The 27949-nt window shown below is 34.1% G+C and overlaps 1 pseudogene; it reads right to left on the bottom strand.

Annotated features, from left to right (window-relative positions):
* Window positions 1-2015: 2015 nt before the first annotated feature.
* LOC149549467 (peroxidase 49-like) lies at window positions 2016-26521 on the bottom strand (annotated as a pseudogene).
* Window positions 26522-27949: the final 1428 nt, after the last annotated feature.

The following is a 27949-nucleotide window of genomic DNA, read 5'->3' as shown; positions in this document are numbered from 1 at the left end:
CACAAAGGAAATGCTCGGCACCCACAACAAAGTGAAGAGGATGCCAAGTGTTCTGTTCCAAACTAAAAAATTATTACTTAGAGAAATTCAACGTGAATGATTTCACTATTAAAACCAAAAAGCCAAAGCTTTAACCTTTCAAACAAAATTGTCAAATGCAATGAATAGAAGAGGAAGATAGATTCAAGTATGCGTGCTTGCTTTCTATTCAACCTTTCATTAAACTATTACAAAATCTGGGAGCATTTGGCTTCAACCAAAAAAACCCTAAAACAACCCTAAACTGGTAAACTTAAAACTTCAATAAACTTGCAACTTGCAACACTAAAAGCTGCATACAATGGTGCCTGGAGCAATCACTGCTTCAACAGGTTGAATCTGACAATGACAAACTTATAGACTGAACAGAGGAAACACGTGCAACTATAGGCACAAACTTCTTTCCTTCTTCCTTCTCTGCTCTGCTCTACAACAACTGATCTCCTGAATATGCTTAAACTATATGAATGAATGAATAAACATTCCTTTTTGTCACATTCCATTTTCCCCCTCTTTTCTAATTTCAAAAATCTCACCCACCATATTTATCTTTTCTGTCTGTTCTGCTGGTCGTCAGGTGGTAGGTGGGCGTTTGGCTCTAGGGGCAAGACAACCACCGCATTAAATATTCCAACAATACTCACCCCAATTCTCCTCCACATTAGATAAAAATAAGTTTGCAAGTAAATCTGTGTTCCACTTCGCCTCCAATCTAGCATTAAAGTCTGCTACAAATCCACTTTTGAGACTTTCACAATATTGTAAATTTACTTTGCCAATAGCTGCCCATTTGAATAATCAGCAATATTACCATTGTTAGATGTTTAAGATGGGTATAAACCTACACTTACCCTCATATATTCAGCCATGCCTTCCATTAAAGAAATTAGAGCTTCTCCACCTCCGTCCCATAACAAAACATGTGCCATGTCTCTGTAAATCAAACCCATGATTTCTCCTTTCAAATCTCCAACATAATCTACAATATATTCATCACTAATATGAATAACATTCTCCTCATTCACTGCAATTTTTATGTAATTGTCTATAGACAGTACTATTTGACTAACTTTCTTTCTTCAGTATTTTAAATTTGAGTAGAGAACATTCTGCACAAAGTTACTGGCCTCTTTTACAAGAATGAGAGCTTTGTCCTCTTCTATGAAGGTCTCAAACAACTTTCCTCCTTCCCTTGTTTTTGTAGTGTTAATGATGATTACGTCCACTGCTTTTGCAGCACTTTTGTAGTCTGCCCACATTGCTAGAATGACTATGGCTAAAAATAGAAGAGTTCACTTCCATATTGATTTGGAGGATACCATCTTCATCTTCATGTTGGTGGGTTTTTCATGGCCTCCTGTGAAAGCTTACACTGAATCCATAAATACACTTTTTTGGCTTTTGGGTTGATTTTTGGAAGCTCTCCTTTGTAGGTTCTGGAAGAAGAACAAGTAAATTGGAAGGTGTCTGACACCACTTTATAATATCTGGCATCTATCATGTGGTTGGATAGAGCCATTTGATTGGGGAGTCTAATATCTGATCCCACAATGACTGATCAAAATTTAATTCTCTTTCTATGATCAAAATTTAAAATCAATAAAAAATAAAAAATATATATATTTATATTATTATAACAATAAAAATTAAATTATTAATATAATTTTATATTTGAAATTAATCAGTCATTTATATCATTTATTAATTGTACAGTTTATAAAATAATTATAGACAAGAATTTATTGAATTTATTTCAAATGAATACACTAAACATTTCAAAGTAAACCATGAATAACACTATTTTATTAAGTTAAAAAAATAGAAGAATAATAAAATAGAGTACATAGTGAGTAAATAAACATGCAATTGCCATATTAGAAAATATGGATTCTTGAAAACATCCAAGGAGGTGATATTAACCAAATAACTATATTGACCAAATAACTTTGACTTTATTTGTCTGCCCAGCCTTATTTTTAGTTCATGTGACCACATTTCTTTCTAACATCTCCTCTATATCCAACTAAGGGCTTGATGTTGCCCATCTTCACCATAGATTTTGCAAATTGCTCAAAGAACATCTTCTCATTCTTAGTATATGCACTCACAACTACTCTAGTTAGATAATTTGGAGAGTCCATTTGATTTCCATAGAGCTCCTCATCAGAGATCAATAACCCCTTGAAGTTTTCCAAGTTTTGGAAGTAGTGACTATCAGATTTAGTAGGGCTACCAACATCTAAGGTTAAAAAGATATTGTCTCCTCCAGATCTTGGGCATTGTAATTTCAAATCTGTTGAATAACTTTGCTCCATTATCAAATTTGGTTTCCCATAAAGCCTTGCCTAGAGCTTGTGCATCTAGAGTGACCAATGGTGTGCCCACCAGCCCAAGAATGTATCAAACATATTGTTAAACCTCTCTCGATTCATTTCAAATTCAATGGAGATAGATAAAGTTAATTAAATAAGGATTGTCTAGAAAATATATAAAAGGTAGGAGAATCTAGTGAGTCACATGCTCTTTCTACTTATAGCAGCATGGTTGAGGCTGCTCCTATTTACTTTGTCAAGGAGTTTGATGCTCTTTCTCAACAATTCCTTTAGACTAGTAATTTGTGTAGCACTAAATGGAGGTTGATTAGCTAGGAGACTGTATGCCTCAAAAGGAGGGTGATCTTGGTGTTCAATCAGCTCTCTTGAGTAGTCAAGCATTGGTTGCTAAGCTTTATTGGAGATGGTGCTTTGGACAACATCAAATTTGGGCTTGTATTATCACTCATAAATATTTTTGTGGTGCTGATCCTTGCTCTGTTTCTACACTTCCTCTTGAAAGTCATGGCTCAATGGTCTGGCATACTCTGAAGACTAGTGTTGTGTGAGTCAAGAGAGGTCTATTCAAGATATGTAATGGAGGCTCTAAGGCTTTTTTTTGTTGTGATGCTTAGGATGGATTCCCATCCATATTATCCATGTACCCTCATCTTTAGACTCTTTGTGATTCTTTTCATGCTATTGGATGGGATAAGGTGGCTCATTGCAAGACTCCTTATCCATTGGGACCTATTGTTGGCTATAGATGGAAGCACTCTTTTGATTAGCCTCCTGTAGGAAAAGACATGGATCATCTGGAGCTTTCTCAGATTCTGGCCTCTAGGGAGTGTTCCTCTTTGCTAGGTCTCGATGTTTTGGCTTGGGAAGATAGTTTGTTTGGTAAATATCATGTCTTTGTTGGGTATGAGGAGATAACTAGACAATTATTTGGGGATGTTGAGGTCCCTTGGTGGAAGCAAGTTTGGAATAAAGTTTTTTGGTCCAAGTGCAATTTTTTCATGTGGCTAGTGGCTCACAACCGCTGTCTTATGTGGGATAATCTTTGTAAACATGGATTTCAAGGCCCCTCTTATTGTGTTTTGTGTGGTAATGTGAAATGCCCCCTTTCTGATTTTATATGATATTTAAAGCCTCTAATTAGATTTTTAAAATCAAACAACCAATATTTCAAAGATCCACCAATTTCTCAATAAAACCCAAATTGGGTATGCCCGAAATAGTGCCAAAAACTTCACAGCTTCACATATTATTAATAAATTTGAAAGTGGGCATTTTTATAAAAATTTCACTAGCATAATGGCCTACAAAATGACATTTCTAGATCTGTATATCATCTACACAACAACTTCCAAACGGAGGACAAAGACAATGCTCATTGAGCTCCTGAAAATAACACAAAATAGCCTGGAAACACCACAAAAATACTAATAATATATCACAAAAGTATAACCATGAAAAAATACATATATTCAGCTCTATTTTAATATCTAAATGTTTGAAATATAGCAGCAACCCAAACCGATATGAAATACTCAACCGGAAACACCAAACTCTTACAAAAAAACACACCAAAAAACTCACACTGTTCAGCACAAGGGAAAACTCTGCATGAGCTTGCATATGGAATGGATTAAAACTCCCATCCTTAGCCTTCCTAAAAATCTAGAAACTCCCATCCTTGGGTCTCCTTCTCCATAGGTTTAGCAGCCTCCGAAGAACAACAAAGCAATGAGCAAAAATCAAGTTCTAGAATGAGCCCAAAATGCCTCCAAATCCCTTAAAAGAGGGCATAACCCTAATTCACGATCAAGAGGGTTTAATAAAATATATTTTAATAATAATTTTTATTTATTAGTCCATTGGTTTTCAAAGAATAGCCCCTTTTGCCGAAACTTCACCTTTTTGAGCCTGCCTGCCTTAGCAAAGATTATTATTTTTAATTATTTGAAAAAGGGACATGACAAGTCCTCCCCTCCCAAATATTGCTTGTCCTCAAGAAATGAAGGTTGGAATGCTCAAGAATGTGTGCTCCTTCCCAAGTTGCATGCTCCAGTGGTAATCCCTTCCATTTGACCAAATGCTCTATGATGCTCGTATTTCTCAATCTTTTCTCTCTTGTATCCAAAATCTCTTCTGGTATCAAAACTAATTTTCCTTCATCATCAAGAGGTGGTAATTTTGTAGATACTATGGTTTTCTGGCCTAGAACCTTCTTTAGGCAAAATACATGGAAAACATTATGTATTTTTCTGTTTAGTGGGAGGTCCAATTCATAAGCTACCTTTCCTACCTTCTTAATGATCTTATAAGGCCCATAGAACCTTGGCTTGAGCTTCTCTACCCCACTCCTCTTCAAGGTGCTTTTCTTATATGGCTGCAACCTAAAAAATACCAAATCTCCCACCTCAAAAGATCTTTCAATCCTTTTCCTGTCAGCATACAACTTTTGTTGGTTCTATGCATGTTGTAGATTATCCTTGAGGGACCTTATTATGTCTTGGCTTTGCTTGACGAAATCACTTGTTGCAAGTACTCTGCTATCTGAAAGTACTAGACCAACAAAGGAAAGGGCATCATAACCATAAAGAGCACGAAAAGGAGGCATACCAGTAGACATGTGATGAGATGTATTGTAACAATACTCCCCTAGGTGACACAATTTCATCCAAGCATGTTGTTGATTTGAAACATAGTTCCTCAAATATCCCTCTATCCACTTATTAACTATCTTTGTTTGTCCATCTGTTTGAGGGTGATAGCTAGTACTAGGAGTGAGTTCAGTTCCTGCCAAATGAAAGAGCTCATTCCAAAAAGAGCTAAGGAATCTACTATCCTAGTCACTGACAATGTTTCTAGGCAAGCCATGTAATCTAAAAATTTTCTTGAACTACAATTTGGCCACTTGTGATGCCTTGAAATCAGATGTGATAGGAAAAAAATGCGCATGCTTAGTTAGTCTATCTACCACCACATATATGCAATCATTACCATGAACCTTGGGCAACCCAATGATGAAATCCATGGAAATACTTTCCCATTTTTGTTCAGGAATAGGAAGTGTTTGCAACAACCCTATAGAAAAATTTTGCTCATTCTTGCATTGTTGGCATACCATACATTCCTTAATATGTTTAAGGACATCCTCCTTCATACCCTTCAATGAAAACCACTCTCGAATTTTCCTGTATGTCTTGAAGTATCCTTGATGACCAGCCAACCTGGACTCCTTTAGAACTTATAATATGTCCTAAATATAAGATCTTTGTCAAACCAAACACACATTTAGATAGCTTAGCATAGAAGGATTGCTGCTCCAAGATTCCCAAAACATTGTCTATGTGCTTTAGATGCTCTTCCCATGTTTTACTGTAAATCAAGATATCATCAAAAAATACCAAAAAATATTTTCAAAGATGCTGGTTGAATACCTTATTCATACAAGATTGGAATGTTGCAGCTGCATTAGTGAGGCCAAATGGCATAACAAGAACTTCAAAGTGCCCATAATGACATCTAAAAGCAGTCTTTTCCACATCTTCACTCCTCATTTAGATTTGATGGTAACCTGATCTTAAGTAAATTTTTGAGAAGTATACAACACCATGTAACTCATCAATGAGTTCATCTATGTGTGGTATGGGATACTTATTTTTTATGGTCTTCTTGTTTAGAGCCCTGTAGTCTATACACATTCTCATTGTACCATCCTTTTTCTTGACAAGTACGATAGATGATGCAAATGGACTAGAGCTAGGCCTTATGAATCCCATGTCCAAGAGTTTCTTAATAGTTTTTTCAATTTCTTCCTTATAACCTCTTGGATGGTGGTATGGGGTTGTTATAATTGGTTTGGCACCCTGTTCTAACTCTATAACATGCTTAAAACCTCTATCTAGTGGTAATCCTGGAGGCAAGTCATTGAAAACTATACTATGATTATCAAGAATATTTTGAATTTCAAAATGGAAATTACCTTGATTCTTTGGAGAGCTTGTTGGATGGATTATGACTCCTACTGCCCATGCTACTTGTCCTCTTCGAAAAGTCCTCTCCATCCTCTTTGCAGAGACTGCCTTAAGTGTTCCATTCAATAAGCCCCTCAATAAGACTTCTTTCCCATTGAATGAAATTTAGACTCCATAGTTTGATGGTTCATGTAATAGCCTCCAATAGAGTGCAACCATTGAACACCCAATACAAGATCTGTCTCCCCAATGCCAACAACATAGAAGTCATCACATAACTCATAATCTCCTAAGGTCATCTTGAGTTATTTCACCACCTATGTGCAAGGCATAGTGAATCAATCAGCTATAGTAACATTGAATCTCTCAAAATCTTCTACTTTAAGCCCTCTTTTCATGACAAATCCCTCATCAATAAAATTGTGAGTTGCCCCATTATCAAGAAGAACTACCAACCTTTGTCCTGCTAGTACCCCTCAAATTCGAAAGGGATGGTATCTTGGGACTCCTGGTAATGCTACTAAAGTGCCATCCTTACTATTTTTTCTTTTCTTTCTCTTCTTCTTCCTCCTCCTTAGTGTCATGAAATTCATCATGCTCATGTGAATCAGATTCTGAAGCAACTTCAATATAGTGCACTTGACCTTTCCCCAAACATCCGTGTCCTAGAACCCACGGTTCTCTACAAGTGAAACAAAGCTTTTTCCTTCATAATTCACTTCTAGTCTCTTCATCTACCTTCTTTTTTGCCACATTTATCACATCTTTTGGTGGTAGTGTTGGAAAAGTCTTTTTCTAAAAATTTCCCTTATGTTGCCAAAGATTTGGGGGTTTTTGATTAGTGACTGGTTTCATAGGCATGCAAGTTTCAAGTTACAAGCTTCTTTTGATAGCTTCTTATAAGGTTGAGGGTGAGAATGCCTTAACAAAACCCTTAACAAAATCTTCCAAACCATCAAGAAAAAGATAAACAATCCTCTTTTCACTCATATTAGGTACCATAACAGCCACTTTTTGAAACTCTTCTATATACTCATTAACTAATTTGGTTTCCTTCAACTTTGACAATTATTTAAAATACACTTCATCATCCTTGAGGTCAAATCTATCTATCACTCTTTGACTAAAATCATCAAATGTAGTTACCTGATCATGACCTTGAGTAGTCATTCCATGATACCACCAATCATAGGCTCCATCTTCCAAGTGTAGACTCGCAAATTGAATAGCATCACTCTCCTTCATGGGATTAAGTGTGAAGAAGGTCTGTAATTTTTGTAGCCATTCTCTAGCTGAAATTTTATTTGTTCCATCAAAAGTAAGTGCTGTAAACTTGCTTATTTTATTTTTGAGCTCTCTTCCACTTATGTCATGCTCCCTCCTATACTCTTTCTTGGGCATCAAAGTGTTCATCATATCCACATATTCTCTAAAAGGAACCAAACTATGAAAGTCATCATCTAGGCCATTGTAAGTAGCTCTTAATACAATCAAGTTACCTATAACCTCTTCCACGGGATTAAGGGTTGGATTTGGTACTAGTGGCTCATCTATAGGCAGGGAAAATAGTTTTTCTTGATTTGGAGGGTGTGGGTTTCAGATTTCTTGGCTCTTCTGAAGTGCTGCCTTTCTCATTAGTAAATGCAACTCCTTGCAGTTTTTCTGTCAATATTCGCAAAGCCTTTCTAGTTTCTGCCAAACTATCCACTGTTTGCTTTTGAGTATTCTAGATGTCTTGGAAGAATTTATTTGCCATCTCATTTGGGTCAGCCATACTTTTTCCTTCCTTGGATTTTGTACTTTTTCTTTTAACTAGAGGTTTGATCAAATTTTTTTTATTCTTTTCTCGCTGTGAATATCTCTTTTCTCTTTCACTTAGTTGCATGCAAACTTCTACAAACCTTTAGGCTGGCAAGATCATAGCTCTGATACCACTGAAATGTTCCCTTTCTAATTTTATATGATATTTAAAACCTCTAATCATATTTTTAAAATCAAACAACCAATATTTCAAAGATCCACCAATTTCTCAATAAAACCCAAATCGAGTATGTCCGAAATAGTGCCAAAAACTTCACAGCTTCACATATTATTAATAAATCTGAAAGTGAGAATTTTTATAGAAATTTTACCAGCATAATAGCCTACAAAATTACATTTTTAGATTTGTATAACATCTACACAACAGCTCTCAAACAGAGGACAAAAACAATGCTCATCGGGCTCTCGAAAATAACACAAAATAGCTCGAAAACACCACAAAAATACTAATAATATATCACAGAAGTATAACTACAACCAAATACATATATTTAGCTTTATTTTAACATCTAAATGTCTGAATATAGCAGCAACCCAAACCGGTATAAAATACTTAACCAGAAACACTAAACTCTTACAAAAAACACACCCGAAAATCCACAAATTTGCACTGTTCAGCACAAGGGAAAACTCTGCATGAACTTGCAAATGGAATGGCTTTAAAATTGCATCCTTAGCCTTCTTAGAGACTTTCAAACTCCTGTCCTTGGGTCTCCTTCTCCACAAGTTTGGCAGCCTCTGAAGAACAACAAAGTAATGAGCAAAAATCAAGTTCTGGAATGAGCCCAAAATGCCTCCAAATCCCTTAAAAGAGGGCATAACCCTAACTCACAACCAAGAGGGGTTAATAAAACATATCTTAATAATAATTTTCATTTATTAGTCCATTGGTTTCCAAAGATTAGCCCCTTTTTCCGAAACTTCACCTTTTTGAGCTTGCCTACCTTAGCAAAGATTATTATTTTTAATTATTTGAAAAGGGGATATGACATAATGGGGAGGAGTCTGTCTCCCATATGTTCTTCTATTTCTCCTTTCTACTCAACTATGGCATCTTTGGTGGAGTGTTTGGGGTTGCTCTTGTAGGCATGCTTCCTCTTTGCCTAAGTTCTGGGCCAACTTGGGCGGTGCTCCCACAAAGTCTTCTCCTCTCCATGTTGCTTGGATTGTTGTCCCATCATTCATTCTCAAGAATATCTAGCTAGACAAGAATCATCAAATCTTCCAAGATGTTTGGCTTGGTGTCATGCATCTTTGGTGGAAGATCTCACATTCTCTTCAAGAAACTATTCAAGTGAAGTGTTTGCTAGATGGGGGTATGGATCTGGTTGATCTTACTATATGCAATTGCCTCAATTTTTATCTTCAGGATGGAGTTGTAGCATAAAGGTATCAAAGAGTGACCAGGAAGCCTTGGGAACAGAGGAAAGCTTGGATGAATCAAGATGGGCATTGGACTCCTCCTCCCCATGGAGTTCTAAAAATTAACACTGAGGAATCCAGGCCCTATTAGTATTGGGATAGCAGCTTGGTGCAATTCTGGGGATGTTAAATTTTTTTTTTTCAGTGCATAAGGGTGATTACACTAAAAATCTCATCGAGGATCAAGCCATTTTATATGTTGTAGAATATTGTTGTTTGCGGGGATGGCACAAGATTATCTATGACTCTAACTCTCAAGTGGTGGTGAACTTGCATTCCTTGCAAGAGCTTGAGGATGTTAGTTGGTAGCTGACCATTGTTGTTAATTAGATTCTTCTCCTTTGTAGCTCTCTTGAGTTCATTAGGTTTACTTGCATTTTTCGTGAATGGGACAAAGTTGCTAATTGTTTAGCCAAATGGGCTTCTCATTATGCTTTAGGCTGGAATATTATGGATAGGAGGCAACTTCCCTTTGAGATGGTGCAAGAATTTGATGAACTTGTTGCTCAGGATAGAGCCTCTTGTTGAGCTCTCCTTGTTGTAATCTTTTCTGTCTTAATAAATTTTTACTTCTTTTCCACTAGTGAGTAACATTTAGTGTTGGTATTTTCATGTAATGATGATTAAGTTATGGTGATGTTGTTCTTATATCAAATTTGATTTTTGGATTTGATTGTGTATTTTTTTTAGCATCAATATTCCGGATCACAGTCAATGATCCATCATCAGGGTCTATGATCCATCATCAAGTTTGAGCATCAACATTTTGGATTACACTCAGAGATCCATCATCAGGTTTCATGATCCATCATCATTTGTTACGGAGTGTGACCTAATGATGGATCATAGAATGTGATCCAAAACATTGATGCTAAAAAACATACACAATCAACTCCAAAAACAAAATTCGATATTAGAAATGAATTGTACTAATCTAAAATTTATAAATAATGTTCTTGTCATTAAATCTTGTTTAAATACTATCACTAAATTTAAATAGAAATAAGATATTCCATTTATACCCTCGTTGCTTCATTAATCAAAATTGAAAGATCAATTTATAGTCAATAATTTAGTACCTGAAAGTGCAACCAAATCTAGCTGGTTAAGACCTTTGAGTTTAAATTTGGGAATAACGGTCTGCAGAGTTGAGTTTGGAGCAGGAATATTTTGACTGGCTGCACTCAAACTTGCACTTCTTGAATCCCTTCTTCCTAAAACTAAACTCCAATCTGGCCCTCCACTCTGCTCTCTCCACCATTGGCAAACAACCCAACAAAGAAATGCACATCAGTATAATAGAGCCATTGAATCAAGTGAACTATTAAATTCAGTGACATGCAGCAGTAATGCAATCAATGGAAGTATTTGACAATGTAAGAGAAAGTGCATAACCAGAAGAACAGAGTCCCTTGCTGCACTGGATGGGATGACAAGATTAAGCACAAGACACAACCCCTGGGCACTCTTTTTCCAACTCTAATTTAATTTGATCAACCACATCAAACCCTCTGATAGAATTGTTATTGGGCACTGCTGTCTTTTCTCCCTTGAATGTTGGAGTGTTATCTAACAACACTGAACCATCACAACCCTGTCATGCACAAACACAATATTGAGAAGATATATTTGAATTTTGAACCACAACACTCAATTGGCACTATTTGTAAAAAGAGCTCAAGCATATTTTTGGGGACATTTAAAAAAACAATCTTACATTTATGTTGTTTGTTAAAAGTTCAAAGTAACACACAATTTGAAATGGTAGGTTGTCAGTGGCTCCGACTGCTGCATCGTACTGATTCTGTGAATGTTAAATCTTTCTGATTCTATTTCTTGACTTTCATTAAAAAAAAAATAGATTCTTTCAATTCCCTTTTTCTATCTTTATCAAAAACAAACAATTTATAATATCTAAAGTTCTAAACCCTTAGCAATGTACCAGTGATATTTCTATATAAATCAATGATTCTGATTGCAGTTCTTTATCCATGGGTGGTCTAAAATATTGGTGGAAAGTACAGTACACAATCAAATTCAAAAGTCATAAAAAATAATAAAAATAAAATTGTTACATATATTTGTACCTGAACAAAACATTATTGGAAAAGAAGACGAAGTAAAGAAGCAGCCATGCGAGCCTCTTTCTCAATAGCCTTCTCTACCACGGACTTGATAATGGACAAGGCATTTGGTAAAAAATGTTCCTAGAAACTTGGGCTTAAGTCATAGGGATGAACCACAGCACAAACTGCCATTATAAGCATAAAAACACACAAATTCCTCCCAATTGTGGTGCTGATCATAAAAGTATTGTAATTCACCATTTTCAGCTGATGATGATGATGATGCTGAAATTCTATTTTGTACAATGACCAACATGCCACTCAGTCTTTATAAATATTATAGACATTCTTCGTGAGTTTGGTTTGTGTTTAATGGATATGTTTCCATTCGATTCAACAACTCTTCCACTACACCGAAACATTATTCTCCGATTTGTACAGAGCGGCTCAAACTAATACTGGAATGTTCTGTCCTTTTCCTTGACAAAAAAATTCTTTAACTATCACGGACTCTTTATATATAAACAATGGCTTCTTTCAAGTTCGGACAGGCTATCCTACCACAAAAAAATTACCAAAAACAAAATAAAGTCAAATTTTTTTTTTTCCAGATTCATGAAAATGTAGTGATTTTTTTACAATTTTTTTGTTGTTTTCAACTACAAACTATGCAGATCATGAAAATCATGCTGAAATTTCAAAAAAATCCATGATGCTTGGATCTTTTGAAAATTGATCAACTGTACATTTTTGTAGGAGGAAAGCCACATCCCTTCTAATCAGCATTAATGATATCACATACACTTTGTGCTCTTTCTAGTGGCCTTTTTGTGTCCTCTATTCAGTGAAGAATAATCTTATCATTCCTATCATACCAATAATTTCTAGTTGTGTTTGAAATAATTGTTTTGCAATTTTTATGAAAAAAAAATAGAGCCACTATTGATCTCTATAAAAATTCAATTTCAATCTGTCATTAACTTTTAATGTAGCTGCAATCAATCAATTGTGTATAATTTAAAATAATAAAACTAATTTGTATTTTATATATAATTTATAAATAAACTCATTCTATAGTATTTTGTGGCATTAACGTGTTCTGGTAATTTGATTTATTTAATTCATTTTATTTCTTGTATATCTAGGTTTGTGATGTACTTGCAAATAAATTTATTTCTCATATTTTTTTAAATAGATAATTATGATTGCATAAATAAAAATTTATCTATTTGTGCTTTAGATTCATCTCTATATTTTTTTATCATCAATCTTTAGGATCACACCTCTTGTTCCTTTATATTTCTCTCTTACGGCTCTTTCATATTGATGAAGGTGTTAAGTATACAAGTTTAGTTAGTGCTTAGATATGTTGATGATGTGTTGTATTGATGATAGGTTTGTCATTGATGATAACATATATGTTTGAATGTCGAGAGACAGGGATCCTATACATCGCAAAGGTTTATTAAGTCGATGAAGTTGGCACACAATGGGTTAAGTTTTGCAAGATTAGGATCATGTTCATAGTTGATTTTAGATGCTATAGCTATGTTTGCTTACGTTTTTATTAAGTATTGGATGAGTTACAGTTCATTTGGTAAAGACTTGTAGCAGAACAATGTGCAAGAAATTATGTCATAGGTAGTTGTTGGTAGTTTGATTGTATCTTTCCAACAAAGTGGAATCAAGGTGTCTAAGCTTAGATAGTCTTTTAAGACATGTTCATGATGCTATGTTCAAGATAGCATATATTGGAGATCATTATAGAGAGGTTGTGAAAATTAATTGTGCAATATATTTTACTGGCAATTAATTGTACAAGTGAAACATGTTGATCCTTATTGGATAAAGTGTTAATTATATTGTAACATGTGGAAAAATTATTGTATATTCCTTAGTGTGGTCATATGTAATTAATTGTATATTGGAAAAGCCTTTAAACACCTTAATAGGATGACCTAGTTAATCAATTGGATAGGGTATAAAGGAAAGATGTTTTCCTTGGATATGAGTGTAGTTGTTGTGTATGGTAATGTGTTGTATGGTCAGGGGATGCAAATTTTATTAAAGTTTAACAAAGATGGAGTTGGGTGTTGGATTTGGGCTTCAAAGGAATTGTATTGGCAATTAAGTTACAGTATTGGTCAATTCAACTTATTGGATTTGCTATCCTAAAGAGCTACTATTCATTTTTTACTTAAGTGGTTTGAATAGTAATTAGTGCAGTTGTCTTCCTACAAGCCATTAATGTAGTTTGAACCTCCTAACAAGGGTTCAAGGTCTCCTAACAAGTATCTATCCTTTAATAGGGACTATTGTATACTTAATTACAATGTATTTGACTCCTAACATAGTCACATCCTTTCACAAGGAACTTTTATAATAGTACAATATCTTGTGGGTTCCATCCCCACTAGGATTCTCTCAATGATCAAGGGCTTCCCCTGTTAAAAAATCATTATGTCACTTTTTATGGTTTATCTCTTATTATGCTTCATTTTTTTGGTTATTTAAGTTGGATATAAGTTTATTGTTCTCACAAAAAAATCACCTCCCAGTCATGCTGTTTGGGTAGACTTTACTTTCTAATTAAAGGATCTTGGAATATAATAATACTTTAAATAAATTTAAAAACTTTATAGAAATAAATGAAATTTAATATTGAAAATTATATCTTATAAATATTTTTATCATATTTTGTAGTTCATTTTATCTCCTTTGTAATTGTAGTGTTTTTGACCCCATGGTAGGCTTTTTCTCTCTTCTAAGATATTCATATCCTTTGCTAATGAATCTCAAACTTCTCTCTCTCTCTCTCTCTCTCTCTCTCACACACACACACACACACACACACACACACACACACACACACACATTTTTAGATCTCTATTTTTTCTATATAACTTGTATGCCAACTATATTTAAGAACCACATGCAAACGTCCCTAAATTCTGTTAGAATTTTATCAAAAAAAAAAGTCTCCTTGGGGGCTTGAGGATGAGCTAGTCAACCCCTATTTGAAAGGTGACAGTCTAGTCCATGCACCCTCCAACATCCAAAATTCGATGCAAATAGAATTAAGAAAAGATATTGCAAGATCAATATTGCATTTGGCTAACTTTCCTTTAAAACTTTATAAATCTGATATCTATCACCACTAACCCTTATCTCTACAAATACATGAATCACATAAACATATACTACAATGATGTATTAGATCTAATCTATTGATCACAATCATAAACATGAAAGTAAATGATCGACGCATAACACAAATATTTGGTAACCTAGAAACCCTCCAAGGTGAAGGTAAAACTAGATAGAGATGACACCCACAAATCTTCATTGCTACAGTAATAAAGTTCGCCTAATAGGGCTACAATTTTGATCACTTCTAAATGGTCTACCTTATGAGGGGTCTTCCCTGTTAACAATTATAAGACTTACTTAGTATACCTTGATTAAAGGATTTGAAACTTACAACAAAGTAAGCACTATGTTAAGATATTTACATTGGCCTGTCAAGACCTCCCTGCTAAGATATTTAAATTGATTCACTCTACTAAAAGATGTATTAATACTTGGTCCTTTAGTTAACACTCTAATTCTTGATTACAAATCTCTTCTTTCCAAGTTTTGATCCTTTCACTAATCTTATATAACTTTGTTTTGCACTTCACTGCTCTGCTCAGTTGCTCTTCCTTGTTTGACCTCTAGACCTAGCTTCAAGCATCCAAACTTCACTTCTCGCATATACACTCTCACCATCATAAAACTAGGGTTTGGATCCTCCTTTTATAACTAGTTGGAGAAGGTTATAGATCAAGATTAATGATCCATATTTCTCCATTTTGCTCCTTAAACCTTCCATTTTTATGATTGGTCAAACACCTTGTATAGACATTAATGATCCATGCCAAAATGCGTAATCATCTCCATAAATTACTTCTCAATCATAAAAAATGCATTAAGTTGGCCAAATATGGTTTACCTTAGTGTTTGTGCAATTCCAAATAAGTATGTTAATACTAGCTTGCTTGGCACATGAACACTCTTTCACTTGTTAATGACTAAATTTTGTATAGCTTGACTTATACTATCTTTTATCACACTCATCATACATAGGAGTACTTGGTACTCATAGAATTGCTCGAAAATAACAACTACTCAACCCTGACTAGACTATGGACATCTCTAAATACATTGCTCAGCCTTAGTAGGATGGCTTGGTCATGGTGATGACCGACTAACTTTTCCATGTAAATGAAACTGTTTGAAATTAATAGGCAACAAGTGTTAGGGATAAACAATCTCCCCATTTGACATTAGTGGCAAAAACACTTTGTCATTATGTTACATTACATCCAAACTGAAAATAGTACTCCTCCATAGACTATGACTTGGTCTTCATAAAGACTTTAATATGTTCAACATATATACATGTCTTCAAAAATGAGTACCCAATACAAAATTTTCAAGGAGTCATACCTTTAATATTCATCTCCATAAATTATCCTTTAAGTTATAACATGTTTTCCTCATACACATAAATACATCCCCCCTTGTTTTTGTCACTTATGGTTGTTGGGGTGAAGGGGTAAAACCATATTTATCCAAAAATGGTTTGTGAATCTGTATAACCATGGCAAGTGCATTATCCCAACTTTTTTTAACCTATTCCAAAATTGAAACTTTAATCCCTAGTTGAGCAACTAGGTCAACTAGGTTTTTTGCAGTAGTGTATGAGGATCTCAGTTTCTTATGTCCTTTGCAAATGGTAACTTTCTCTACATTGCCTCCAAATGAGATATCAATAGAGACTAAATAGAAATCAATTTAGCTCTTATTCTTCCATCTATGGCTTGTAATTCAACCAAACCCCCTTAAGCAAAAATCAGTCTATTAAAATGGATAAAGCTTGAACTTGAGTCCATGCTCAACGAATGTCTCGTGGTCTTCAGATCTAACTACAATTTATCAATCCAATCTTGAATATCTTGTGTGAGTCTTGAGACATCAAATAATGTCTAAAATAATATTTGAATATTCTTCACTACTCCTATATTATTTACAAGGTTAGAAAGTTCAATTTTCCTTATAGCTATTTCGGTTGATACTATCTCCAAAACTTGCTTCTCAAACATTTTCTTATACCAGTACAATAATTTCTCATTTGCATCTATATCCTCACTACTAATCTTCTCAACAATATGAACTAATTGGTCTATGATAGGAACTTTTTCATTAACATCCTTAATATGACATGCATCAGAAAAAATATCTTTTATTTCTTGAAGTAAATGTGTGTTGACGTTCTCTTCTTAGCTCTTCCTTTATCAACATTTTGACCAAAAGGTCTTGCAATATTTGCATCTGCTCATATGTTATGTTATCAGTGTCATATTTCAAAAGCACTATAACTTCATATATTGTTACAAGCTTGATAGGTGACCTTTCTTTCTTCTTCAACAATTTCTTCCTTTGTGTACTATTACTTGACAATACTAGCTGAAGTGAGTGTGATGAACATCAATTGTCAATCTTGTCTCTATTTTCTTCTGCTACTAACCCTATACCTTAGTCACTGCATCACTTGGTTTCTTTGTCTTTTTATTTCCCTCTATAAAAGATCCTAAGACTGGTGTTTATATCTCACCAATAGTAGAATTATCTACTTGTGCATTCATCACATAAATTAGACCCTCTGTTATCTACTTTTCCTTCGTAGGATCTTCACTTTTCTTATCTCCAATTGCCAATTCACTATGTTCCTTCGGATCTATGACTAAAGTCTTTTCTTTCATGCATTCCAATTATTCATTGAAGTCAACAATAATAATAGTTGTTTTAGTAATTGATATACTTACATGTTGCTTTGTTCCTTTCTCTCCAATCTTAGGATATTCCTTGATTTGAAGAAGATGGATGTATCAAATAAAACATCTTTGATGAATTTAGGAGCTTGCTCCCCTTTCTTATTCTCAGTAGACACTATTTACTTTATATTAGTTGACACTGGAGTCACATTGTGCAATGTGTTGTCAGGGGTTTCACCCTCATTAGTGACTACTTTGTCTATTTTTACTTGCCTTGAGCCATCTTCTCCATAGTCTCAACTAATTGCCTTGCATCATTATAAAAATCCTCTATATTGTCCAGTTCAACTTTTTCATCTTCATTTTCCTCTTCTACAACTGGTGTCAACAATCCAAATGCTTTCTTCCACATCAACTTTCTCTCGTGAACTACTTCCTCAATTATGTTTCTCAAAATTTTATAGCCTCTTTTCTTCAGAAAAAATTTCTTTGCAAAATCTCTTAGGGCTATAGACATATGAGTCTTCCCTAAATATGGCATTATTTGGGCTAGAGTTGTTTCCCTTATTTGTCTCTCAGTAGAAAATGCCCATTTTCATTTAGAATCCATTTTATTATACAATCTCTCTGGTAGTGATTTACCTAATTCATTGTCATATCCAAAATTGCTTGTTCAACTTTTTATTTATCTCCTTTATCTAAAGAATCATATTTTGCATGCTTAAATCTAGGAAGACTTCTAAACTTCAAATATTTTAACATACCTTGTCTATATCCTAAGGGGGTTTCTTGGGTAAAATATGGAATTTACTCAAATCATCAAATTTTTCCCTTTCTCCTTCTTCATCATCTTCTTCATCATGTTTGACAATGAATTTTATCCTTAGCCTCTTCTTCTATCCTTTCTCAGTCTCCTTGGCCTTTGATTTCTTCTTCTTGGGAGATGCTCCCTTTACTGGCTTGGTAATCTTCACAGTTCCTTTCTTGGGCTTGACAACAACAAGAGATATTGCCTTTGATCCCTATCTTCATAGAGAAGGGTGGTGTGAGCACTTTCTTGAAACTCCTCTTGACCTTAGGATCAATAATTAATATATTTTTTCCTTTTGGTGTCTAAGGCTCAGCACCACCAATTCCTTAACCTTAGATTCATCTTCTTCATCATCACTCTCGGAGTCTTCCTCTTTTCTTTATGTGATTTACAATGGTGCCTCTCCAATTTTTTCTTCTAAAGCTTCTATCATTTTCTTTCTTTTTATGTCCATCTTTGGAACCTTTTTCTACATCAACATCTTAATCTTTGCAATGTCATATGTGTGGAATAGCTGAATTCTTATCAATTTCTTATGACAATAATGTTGTCACTACTGCACATACGTCATCAACATTTACTTCATAATGCATTGATCTTAACCATGCAACCCTTGGTATAACATCTTGGGCATAGGTATAGTCAGTATCAAACATGAAGCAGATGTGATAATAATAATGATGAATGACCAACTTAGGGTTTCTCATCATGTTCTTCATTTTCCTCTTAAATTCATCAAAACACCCATATAGAATTATTGAGCAAAAATTTCTACTAATTATTCAAAGTAACCATTGATCTTCTTGGTTATAGACCTAGTCTTATCCCACACAACATCTTCAATGGTTAGAACAAATTTTGTATAGAAAAGAATAGACATAATATAAGTGAGTCAAACTTACATGAGGTGTTCTTTTCTTTTCTGATGGCTCCTAGATTCTCAACTAGTTGCATCAACTACAACTCGGCCAAATCATAACATGTGATCCTTCTTTACAATTTTATAATTCAAATCTACTACTACAAAAGGCATGCTATTCAATCAACTCAACTAATAGAACTTGTGAGAAATCACTCGGAATGCAAACTCAACAACAAGATCATCAATTGCATCAACTGACATCCCTTGATAATTCTATTTTTCCTTGATACGTTCTTTAATCACATTTTTGGCTTGACATTACACAGTCTTCACTCAGTCAAGGGTAGATATCCAGTGACTTGGTAGACAAAGATCACACATGTTGAAATTTTGATATGTTCCTTTCACATTTTAAATTAATAAAAGGTTAAAACAATATTATACCAACTTTTAAGGTGAATATCATGATCATTTCCCTTGTCTTGAAAAAAAGTTCTTGAAGATGTGTATTTTAACAATTTTCCTATAGCTAGTACTAAAATATGTTTCCCTAATAGTTCTCCTCTAATTACAGACTTTCTCTCACATGTTTAATATTTTGGTGGATGGTATAATTACTACTACTCAAGTTTGGAAAAAATCTCCTCGGGACTCCCTCAATTTTACATCCATATTAGGATTCCCTTACCCCAATGTGATCAAATTACTCATCCCCTTGTGTAAATTCCTTACCAACTAATTATGTGATGGACAACAGAATTACTGCTACTCGAGTTTGGAAACAATCTACTTGGGAATCCCTCATATTTACATCCATATTGGGACTCTCTTTCTCCAATGTGATTGAATTACTATTTATCATATGCAAACTCCTTACCCATTACTTAATAAAAATGTATTCTTCTTTTTTAGTTTCACTCCTCTTTATTCTTGTTATCCTTTCCATTTTTCTTATGCTTCTTTTTATATTATCATATTTCTTTTGATTAAATCATTTATCTTTCTTTTTGTATTTAAGGACAAAATAGATGGTAGAATTAATGTTGCTCAAGTAAAGAAATAATCTATCCAAGACTTTCTTGTGGTTCTCATCCATATAGGGATTCAATTTCCTTAGCATGGTTGAATTACTCTTTCCCCTGTGCAAACTCTCTATCCATCATGAACTTAAACACAAAGGAATTATACTTGTAATGTCCACTTCTACTAGGTGGCTTTAGAATGATCCCAAAAAGAATATGAGAATTCTCTAGAAGTCAAACCTTGATATAAGAAATCATGTTTAAGCCAACTTGTAAGTATCATTATTAAACTCTATTAGTAATTCTAGATTACATCCATCATTTACTCACAATATTTTTAATTATATTAGACTCCTTGCAAAAGAATAGAAGATAATGACATTATCTGAGAGTGTAAGGTTCTTCTCTAATCTTCTTTCCCCTCCACCATAGGATCCCCCCTCTTCCCACCTTGTGGATGAGATCTTGGATTTCATTCCTTCTTTGTTTATGTAACAAGGTAATTTGATTCTTAAAGCCCCTTTTACTCTTTCTAAGATTCATGGTGTAGTGTTTTTTAATGCTTTCTAATAAGGCACCGGGCCCTGATGGGTTCACTACATTATTTATTCAAAAATGTTGGCATGTAATTTTTTTTGAATTGCTTGAGGCTCTTGAAGAATCTAGGAAAAATGTCTCCATTTCGAAGAACTCTAATACCACCAATATTGCTCTCATCCCAAATGTTAATGATCCCTATTCTTTTGTTGATTTCTATCCTATTTCTTTATGTAACACTATCTATAAGATTATCACAAAGGCTATTTGTTTGCATCTTAAGCCCATTATTCCAAAAATTATATTAATAGAACAAGGGGGTTTTGTTCCTAGTAGAGAAACAACTAAGGGGGCTATAATAGCCCATGAGACCCTTCATTCCATCAAAGAACATAATATTTCATCCTTTGTTGTCAAATTAGGTATGATAAAGGCTTACGTTCAACTGAATTGGTCTTTTCTTCTTCTAGTCCATCATCAGTTTGGTTTTTTTTCTAGGTGGTGTAAATGGATTAAAGCTTGCATTTTAGGTGCACGTTTTTTTATTCTCATTAATGGTGCACCAACAGGGTTCTTTGCCTCCTCCCAAGGAGTTCATCAAGGTGACCCTCTTTCTCCGTTCTTGTTTATCATTATGGCAGATGCCCTCAGTAGACTTATTAACTCTTTTAAAACCAAAAAGGGTTGTGGAAAAGTATCAATATTGTAGGTACATCTTTGCTAATAACCTATTCTCTTTTTGCTGACAATACTTTACCTTTTGGATCATCTACATATCAAGAAGCATAGAGTATGAAGAAAGGCATTAACCTATATGTACACAAGTTTCAAGTCAATGTATCAATGCAACTAAATCCAAAATTTATGTTTTTAATACATCCCAATTGGTTTTTCAAAGAATAATCCATCTTCTTGGTTTTCCCCATGATCATTTACCTTCTACTTATCTTGGTGTTCCCTTTTTTATGGGATTAAACAAACCCTCTTATTGGAAATCTGTGATTGATCGTATCAATAGTAGAATTAGTGCTTGGAAGGTTTGTTGGTTATCCCTCTTGGGTAGAATTTTTCTTATAAAAATTTTTCTTTCTACCATTCTTAACTATTACTTCTCCATTCTACAAGCACGCAAAGGTATCATCTCTCAAATTGAAACTTTAATCTGCACCTTTCTTTGGTCAGATAATATGAATGGTTAGAAGAAAATACCACTAATTTCTATTCATGCCATGTCAAAATCCTATAGAACATGAGGTGTTAGACTTCCCAACATTACCAATAGGAATAAGGCTTTTGGTGATAAAATTGTTTGGCAAATGTATGAAAAACCCTTTGCCAAATGGTGTCACCTTTTGCAAGAGAAATATTTAGATAACTTGGAACCTTCTAGAGTTCTTATTGTGCTATACCCCCTAAAGGGTTTTGTCATTTGGGATTTCATGATGGCTTCTCGAGAAGTTATTACTTCATTCATATCATGCCAAGTGTACAACGGGGATAGTGTAAATTTTTGGTTTGATTCATGGAATGGGTTCCCCCCTACCACTATTGATTCTCTAAAAGACTTTTCAAACATAGTGATTCAAGCTTTGGGGACATCATTTTCTACTTATCTCTCAACTATTCATAGGTCCGCAAGGCTAGTCATTTGGCAAGACCCCTCATCTCTTCCTATATCCCACAATTAGGCTACCTCTTTCAAACAATTACTAGCTAAAAGGAATTTCTTTATGTCTAATCATCTAAATTGCCTCTTTTGGGTTCTAGCTAAAGAAGGTAGATGCTCTATTAAACTAGGATACTTGGCTCTCCAACACTTTTGAATTCTATTGGAATAGCTTAGTTCCACCAAAAGTAGGATGCTTTGCATCGCTTGCACTAAAGAATCAATTTTTAACTAGTGATCATCTTCACAAATTGAATAGTTATGATCCCTTTAACTGTGGGATATAGAAACAATAGATCACGTCCTCTTAAACTACACTTTTACCTGAGATTGTTCATATTTTGTCCTTGATAAGATTAATTTCCATATGCTATTACCTAATTTTTGATGGGATTTATTCCAAGTGTGGCCAATCTTATACTCTAAATCAATGTTTTCATGTCTTTGAAAGTGCATGGGCACTGCATCTATAGTATGGAAAATTTGGTGGGAAAGAAACAAGAGAATTTTTTGATAGATGTCATCTCCAATACCTTAATTTTTGGAAGGATCAGACAGATCAATTGTTGAGCTTGTTAATGCTTTAGTAAGTAAGTATAAAGGTAAACATATTTTTTCTTCTTGGGATGGCTATGTTATTTAGTGGTGGAAGGGTTTACTTTTTCCTCATTTTCTTGCTCCATTTTGTTCATCCAAGATTCCTCTTATTTGAGCACAAACCAATTGGATCCCTCCAAGTGAGGGTTATTTCAAACTCAATTTTTGTGGGGCCTCTAGAGGAAATCCAAGCAACTCTGGCTATGACATAGTCATTAGAGATTTTAAAGGTCATGTGATTGTAGCAAAATCATCTTCTCTCCTTCAGTATACTAATAAAAAAGCTGAGGCCTTGGCCTTGCTTTTTGGTTTGGAACTTGCAAAATCACTTTCTATATCTAAGCTACATGTTGAAGGGGATTCATCAATTATCATTAATGTGTGTATTAAACATCATGTATATAATTGGCTCATACAATATATACTACATCAAGTATGGTCTCTTCTTGATTCAATCTTTAAATGTTACATCATGCATACTTATAGAGAAGGCAATCTTTTAGCTGATTTCTAGCTAATTTGGGCACTAACGGGGTTTATATTAACTCTTTACTTTCCCCACTTAACCTCCTTGATCTCCCCAACTTGGTTAATATTATGAAAAAAGAATATGTTTAGAAAAAGGCTAAGTCCTCCTCATATTTTATTTGATAGTAAATCATTACTTCTCTATGATTTCGCCTATTTTTTCTTTTATGGATCTCACTTGTTCTTTTCAGATATTATATGCATTTTAGGGTCTTGGATTACACTTGCATCAAATGGCTTTCTAATACCATGGTCTTAATTGAAGTTTTGGATGTAGATTAGTGTTTGTAATCTTTGTAACATTTTTCACTATGCTCTAGGTCTTGTCTTTGGCACCAATCAATGAATTGTACTCATATGATTTTTGGTCTCTTTGTAATTACTATATTCTCGATCTAAGAATCTCTAGGACAAGATTCATTAGTGTTTATATATACTCTCTTGATGCAGTATTTCTTCTCCTACATTCATTTTTTGTTTCAGGCAATGACTGGAGTTTTTCTTTTCTAGTTCTTTTCTTCAAGAGCTTTTTTGAATCAGTTATTATTAATATAAATATAATGCTTTTCCCCAAAAAAAGAAATTTAGACTCAATACTATTTTCATAATTACATTTTGTAACAATATTATAAATTGTTATAATATTTAAGTTAAGTTATTTCCCTCTCGAATAACCATATTAGTCACATAAATCATAATATTATTTAAATAACTATTCTTTCAATATATATCTTTAATGTTTGAAGTTATATAAATTATCATCACATACATTGAAAATTCATAATATCAATCTCTAAATATAAATGAAATAACTAGTGAGAGTAGGGCATGCCTTATATGTTGTCTTTTAAGATACCTTTCTAAACTTGGGTGGTGTCACCAATCTCAAAATATATTCATAGATCATTCACATGGTGTTTTATGTTACTATATTGGCAAGTCCTTTGCGTATATGGAATACCACTTGAGTGAATTACAGTCATTGTGCATTATTTTTACTAAGTTCATTGTTGCTTATGTAAAACCCATTTTTACCAATCAAACTCTATGCATGGGCCACATCCACGTTGTCTAGTCAATTAGGACTCTTAAGTCTTTATTGCCATGTTATACATGACCCTTTCTTTTTCTTTTCTGGCATGGCCCTCTCACCATAGATCTGTTGGACTAATTTCCAACATATCCCTTTGGGATTCGTGACATGGCTTAACTGCCTCCTATGTTCTATAAGTCTAGTGGTTGTATCGGGTGTTGACAGGTCAATCTTTTGATGTAATGATAACTCTAGCTTGTAACAAGTAGTATCAAGGTTTGCTCACAAGTTTGAATCTCCTCAGGTAATGCTGAGGGGGGCATTGTTGGACTAACTGCCAATGTTTCTCTTTGGGATTTATGACATGAATTAACTACCTCATGTCTTCTATAATTCTAGTGGTTGTATCAGGAAATAATAGGTCGATCTTTTGATGCAACAACAACTCTAGCTTGTAACAAGATCTATGGTTCATGCACTTATCCTTCTTGTTCTATTTCCTTTGCAAGTTATTAATCCTATATTTTTTTTATCAAATCTAAGACCACCATTTACAAATTCTATATTCTCTTCCATGCGCATCTTCTATATGCTCCCCACATTGTGTAACTCCATGTTTCCTTTTGATGGCTTGTTATTGGCATCGACTATGCTCTAGATGAAATTGACCACAAGTTTTTTTTTTTTTAATTACTCTTTAGATCTCCAAAAATATAGTGATTTTTTCTCAATTTTTTTTTTTGTTTTTTAGTATAGAACATACAAATCATGAAGAACAAATTCTAAAAATTTCAACAAAATTTGTTGTGTTTTTAATTTTTTCAATTTTGGTCAGAGGTGCATTTTTTCTGGAGGAGAGTCACATCCCTTGTTATTTTCTTTGCTAACATGGTGTAATCCATTTAGAAATCTTTGATGGGTGAAGCCAACAAGGCCCTTAGTTTCTTTAGTGTTTATTTTTACTTTTTTGATCCAATACGACTTACATATAAATTATGATGTGATTTTATTTTAATTTCCAGTGTGACTTTATGTGTGTGTGTGTGTGTGTGTTTATTCCTTTATTTTATTCTACTTACCAACTATCCAGTCTGATTATCAGGTTTATAAATAATATGAATATTTTAGATCGATAGATCTGGACTTGGTTATAATCCCATATAGATATTTTTTAATACCCCTTTACTGTAATCTTCGCATTTTTGCAAAAAAATTGATGATCCAATTTGGATCATTCTAATAAAGAACAATATTAGAACAAATGCCCCTTAACTATAGTCTTGTAGAGGGGTAATTGAACATGACCAAGTTGAGACTCCTGCTTTCTTTTATCCATTTATACAACATTCAGAGGCTCATTTGGACCCTTTAGAGAGTACCTTTTCCTCACCCCACTTTCAATCTAAACTCCTCTTGCACATGCCTACCACCTAAAAGAAGAAACATGAAACATAAAATCTCTCTCAAAAAGTCTAGTTCAATTACAATGATATAGCTATTATACATTATAAATATTTAGTAAAAATAAATTATTGTCAAATGCTATTAATAGTACATGTTAATTTACATTGTTTCTAATTATCCTTAAAAATAAATAAGGACAACTTTAGTAACAAATGATAAAACATATGTACCTAATAATTCTTTAAATCTTTCTAATATGTCTACAACTCCATTACTTTTAACATACAAATAATACTAACCAATACTTCTATCTAATTTTTAAATTCTATGTACTGGATGAACTCTTTCTATTATTTAAGAAATAACTTAAAATTGTTGGTCACAAACTTTAAAAATAAGAATTACTTATTTTCCATTTATATAAATCTACATACCCTAAAAGAAAAAGAATGTGATACTAAACACAAAGGAAATCAATGAAAGGTATATTCTTTTAAGAGGATAAACACCATTGTATATACCTGGTCTGTTGGAAAATTTAATGCAGCATTGACGTTTGCCCCTAGAGCCAAATGCTCACCTACCCCCTTGACATCCATAATAGATAGAAAAATTAATACGGCTAGGTGAGGTTTTCAAATTCTGAAAAGAGGGGGAAACTGGAATGTGAAAAAAGGAATGTTTTATTCATTCATTCAGAGTTTGTAGATCAAGCAGATCAGAGAGAAGTTGCAGAGCTGAGCAGAGAAGGAAGAAGGAAAGAAGTTTGTGCCTGCAGTTGCACGTGTTTCCCTTGTTCACTCTGTAAGTTTGTTGTTGTTTGAATTTGTCCTGTTGAAGCAGTGATTGCTCCAGGCACTATTGTATGCAGCTATTAGAGTTGTAGGTTTAAAAGTTTATTGAAGTTTGAAGCATTATCAATTTAGGGTTATTTTAGGGTTTTCTGGTTGAAGCCAAATGCTCCTAGATTTTGTAATAGTTTAAATCTTAGATTGAATAGAAAGAAAGCAAGCATACTTGAATCTATTTTCCTCTTCTATTCTTTGCATTTGACAAGCTTGTTTGAAAGGTTAAAGCTTTGGGTCTCTAGTTTTAATCGTGAAAGCATTCACGTTAGATTGTTTCTAAGTTATAAATTTTATTAGTTAGAGCCGACCTTACTCGGCATCCATTGTCTTCTTTGAGTGCCGAGCTAACTCAGCATCTACTACTTTTTCCTTTGTGTGTCGAGCTCACTCGGCACCTGCTTCCTATCACTCGACACCATCAAGTGCTAAGCAATCTGTGACTCGGCACCTTCATGTGCCGAGAAAGTGCTGAGTAAAACTGGCACTCGACACCTTCATGTGCCGAGCACTTTTCAAGTGCTGAGTAAAATTTTTAGGTTTAGGGTTGTGAGTTTGAGTATTAATTTTTAATTGATATTTCTCACATGGTATCAGAGCTTTGAGGCCCCACATCCATAGTGAGTTAGGGCATTTGTTTTCTTGGGTTATTTGACATGGCAAGAGATGCAGGAAAGATATGGCAGAAGCCACCATCTTTTAATGGACAAAATTATGATACATGGGAAAAGAAGATGAAGACCATAATGGTTGCAAATGATTTGTAGGAGTTTGTGGTAAATGGATTCAATGATGTGACTGATCCAACTCAGTATGTTGCCCTCACAAATGCACAAAAGACTCATTTGAAAGAGTCAAAGAGGAAAGATGCAAAGGCATTAAGTCTTATTGAAGTAGCAATGACAGAGACAATATTCCCAAAGATTGCAGCAGCAAATAATGCAAAGGAAGCATGGGATATCCTTGAGACGAACTTAAAGGGGACTGATAAAGTTCGTACTGTAAAGCTATAGAACATCAAGAGGGAGTTTGAGAACCTTCAAATGAAGGAGAATGAATCAGTTGCAGACTTCAGTTCAAGGACCTCCAATGTAATTAATCAACTAAAGTCAAATGGATAAGGCTATCAAGAGCAGAGGGTAGTGGAAAATATATTGAGGAGTTTACCTCATAAATATGACA

The sequence above is a fragment of the Cupressus sempervirens genome, chromosome 7 (genome assembly GCF_028749045.1).
Source record: "Cupressus sempervirens isolate cs-2001-9-10 chromosome 7, ASM2874904v1, whole genome shotgun sequence".
NCBI lineage: Eukaryota > Viridiplantae > Streptophyta > Pinopsida > Cupressales > Cupressaceae > Cupressus > Cupressus sempervirens.
This window is presented reverse-complemented; position numbering and strand designations above follow the sequence as displayed.